At 40.9% G+C, this 3,786-nt stretch overlaps 1 protein-coding gene across 5 annotated transcripts in view; it reads right to left on the bottom strand.

Moving 5' to 3' along the window:
- Gpr65 (G protein-coupled receptor 65) overlaps window positions 1-3,786 on the bottom strand; it is a 20,887-nt gene that overhangs the window by 4,069 nt on the left and 13,032 nt on the right. For 3 of the 5 annotated variants that reach the window (XM_031355324.1, XM_031355322.1, XM_031355325.1), the window contains one exon: window positions 1-411. This exon is cut by the window's left edge. The gene's annotated coding sequence lies outside the window, so the exon portion shown is untranslated. Of the gene's footprint in view, window positions 429-2,187; window positions 2,345-3,786 lie in introns of all 5 variants that reach the window. The other 2 variants (XM_031355323.1, XM_031355326.1) reach the window with 2 other exon arrangements.

Genomic DNA, 3,786 nt, shown 5'->3' with positions numbered 1-3,786 from the left:
TTTTTTTTTTTTTTTAACCAGTGGTAATTACATCACTTCTTAGGCTGTCAACAGGGAAAGGAACCTCGCCTTGTAAGTTTTCAATGTTAAATTCTCTTTATTAGGATTCTTTTCTCTTAGGGCTTCCTTGGTTTTTGACGTTCTGATCAATTCATCTGTGCATTTAGAGAGTGGTTGTAGATCGGAGTTTTACACACACTATTACTGCTAGAAGTCAGGATCCAAGCTCCTGGGGGTGACCTAGAGCAGCTAGTGGAATTTAACTATCAGAAGTCTTCATGTTCAATAGCATGGGATTTTAGCCTCTCACTTGTCCTTTGAACTCTTACAGGAGATTGGAGATTGGTGCAAATGTGAATACTCTGGGTTTATTTTCATACCGTTTAGCATTCTTTTATAAGTGTCATGTTTCTGTAACAAAAGATGAACTAGAATAGGTTAGATATGTATATGGTATAGAACCTCATTCCAATCATGACTTTAAAGCTTTTTTTCTTTCATTTATTGAAAATAAGAAATATTTCAAATTACAAAATGCTATTTGAGTAAACCAATGAACTTTAGCAAATACAATCAGACAGAGATGTTTTTCTGTTTCAGATAAGAATTGCTCAAAGGATGCTAGCTTATAGAGAATGATATTTCCCACCAGATGATGCCCGATAACCATAACCAAAGTTTTTTACACCATTAAAACCATTTTGGTGGCTAAAAATAGAAAATGTTATTATTTGGTTGCGATGAGAAAATACTACTTTATTTTGATGCTTTGGAGTATAAAGTACATGACTACACAATTTATGAGTTTCAAGTTAATATACAATATCAGTATAAGGCATTTCAAAAGTCACATTATTAAGAGAGTATTTTCATAACGAGATTAAGTAGATTTTGAATATAATCTGTTGAGTGCTAATGCACAGGCAGCCCTCCCTCTTCTGTTTCTTTTGTTTATTATGAAATGTATCTCACTGTGTCTCATTTATATTCTATAAAGGGGAGGCAGAACCACCTCTATTCTCTAAAAAATGTTGTGATTGTCAATTTCCATCCTCAGAACTGGTTATCTCGAAGGCTCATTCCTTTGTGAAGTGACACTTTCCTAGAGAAGGGCTCTTAATCCCTTTGCTGGTGGGCCCTCATGGTAGTTTTGATGGTTTACACAATGGAACTTTTACAGCAAGCTGCCCACCATGTCATTCTCTTTCCAAGTGTAGATGAGTTCAGAACACGAAAGGGTTTTCTAGTCAGGCAGTGGTGGTACACGCCTTTAATCCCAGCACTTGGGAGGCAGAGGCAGGCAGATTTCTGAGTTCTAGGCCAGCCTGGTCTACAGAGTGAGTTTCAGAACAGCCAGGTCTACACAGGGAAACCCTGTCTTGAAAAACCAGAAAAAGCGGGGGGTGGGGGGTGGTGGTGGCTCCTATCATAAGGCAGTATTCTGGGACTGGGAAAAAGTCACATGTGGGATGCATCTCACTCTTCAAGAAGAAAAGTAAAACTCCCAAACTGTCTGGTTTTCATCACACTTAAAGATATGAATAAAACATGCCAAGCAGGCTGTTAAAGCAATAGCAAAATATTTGTAATAGAAAACAGAAATCAGAGCTGGGGAGAGGGAAGTGAGCAAGAAATTGTAGATGTGCCTGAGCTAGTTGTGGGTGGGAGGACAGACAGCTAGGGCTTCCGGGTCAGAGACATGGGACACATAACTCACAACAGGAAGGCAGAGGAAGGCGCTCTTCTACCACTACACACACTGGGATCTAGGAGGCTCTAGCTTCTGGGAGAAGGCAAATCAGAAAAGGAAAGAGATTAACAAGTTCATTACGAACAACAGAGAAAAGCTTGGCCTGGTTTAGGCCAGGAGCTAAATTAAAAAAAAAAAAAATCTTCCTCTGAGTGTTCATAGAATCTAACAGATGCTCACTTAGAAATGATCTGAGTCCGCACCATTAGTTTGGCTCATGTGACCTACTTACATGGTTCAATTTCATTAGCCACCATGGAAATATGAATGGAAACCTCAATGATACACCACTGACATGCTCACCAGAATAAACTGCGTGGTGGAAAATACCAAGTTTGGTGGTGATATAGATAGAATACCCGAACCCATATATACACTAGGCTCACATGTAACATGATTTGGTAATCTTGTTGCTAGATGAATACACACATACTTACTAAGCAGCAGGCACTAAGATCAGAAGGTTTACGGAGGCGCTGACTGCAAGATACACCAGCTGGAATGCCCATTAGCTGTAGACTAGATAGCATGCATGGTATATCATCGTCATCCTCACCCTTATCCTCATCTTTATCTCAATGCTTGCATTTTCGTCTAAATGAAAGAGTTGAAGCTTAAATAACACAATGCTGATTGACAAGATCAACACAATAGAGGACACATTATTGGGTACAAAGCCAGCCAAAGTTTATGCTGAATCAGGACAGTGATTACCTTTGACAGGTCAGTTGACATGGAAAGAAGGTGGGAGGGGGACTTTTGAGTCCTGGACAGTATTCTGTTTCTTATATGTGGGTGCTGAGCACGTATGACTGAGCACGTGCGACTTGTAAAAATTATCAAGCGGCATACTTGGTTTGAACAGGTTCAGTGTGTAAAAGCTGATTAAGCGATATGCTTAGGATGTTAAGTGGTGGAACCAACAGGCCGTGGTGACTGGGGCTAGGAAGCACCTAACAACGTGTTTGACATGTAAACCTTCCTAAGAAGGCTTCTTTTTTTCTTACATGAAGATCAATAAAATCAATAAAAAATTAATTTAAACCTTCATGGAAAGATTCACAGAAGAGAAGGGTTTATTAAATGTAAAGTAAGTTTTAGGCACCTAGAAGAAATCAACATAGAATTTTGTCATAAAAAAAGGCTTCCTCGGGGCTGGAGAGATGGCTCAGTGGTTAAGAACACTGACTGCTCTTCCAGAGGTTCTGAGTTCAATTCCTAGCAGCCACATGGTGGCTCACAACCATCTGTTATGGGATCTGATGCCCTCTTCTGGTGTGTCTGAAGACAGCTACTGAATACTCATATAAATAAAATAAATAAATCTTAAAAAAAAAAAGAAAGTTTAACTTTTAAAAGAAAGAAAGAAAGAAAAGAAGGAAGAAGGAACGGCTTCCTTAGCTTGGCCTTCAAAGAGCTCCAGAGATAAGGACCCTGACAAATATGATCACATCATGGATTTTGCAGGCAAATGGATGGAACTGGAAAATAGCATCCTGAGTGAGGTAACACAGACCCAGAAGGACGTGCATGGTACGAACTCACAGATAAGGGGATATTAGCCAAAAAGCTCAGAATACTCATGACATAACTCACAGACCATAGGAAGCTTAACAAGAAGGACGGCCAAAGTGTGGATGCCTGAAACCCACTTAGAAGGGGGAACAAAATAATCATGGGAGGCAGGGGAAGGGAGGAAATTCAGTGGGAGAGGAAAGGGGAAAGGAGGGGCAGGATCAGGTATGGGGGGACAGGAGGGAAGCCTAGAAGGCCAGGAGAACAAATCAAAATATGCAGCAGTAGGGGCTAGGGGGCAGAGGAAAACTATAGAAAGTTCCAGAGAGACCTGGGATGTGAGAAGTTACAAGGACTCATGGCCTCAGTTGAGGCAGGGGGCCACCTACCCGTCTTCAAAACTTTTGACTCAGAATTATTCCTGTCTAAAGGAAATGCAGAGACAAAAATGGAGCAGAGCCGGGCAGTGGTGGCGCACGCCTTTAATCCCAGCACTTGGGAGGCAGAGGCAGGCAGATTTC

This window comes from Mastomys coucha, unplaced genomic scaffold (genome assembly GCF_008632895.1).
Source record: "Mastomys coucha isolate ucsf_1 unplaced genomic scaffold, UCSF_Mcou_1 pScaffold6, whole genome shotgun sequence".
NCBI classification, from domain to species: domain Eukaryota; kingdom Metazoa; phylum Chordata; class Mammalia; order Rodentia; family Muridae; genus Mastomys; species Mastomys coucha.
This window is presented reverse-complemented; position numbering and strand designations above follow the sequence as displayed.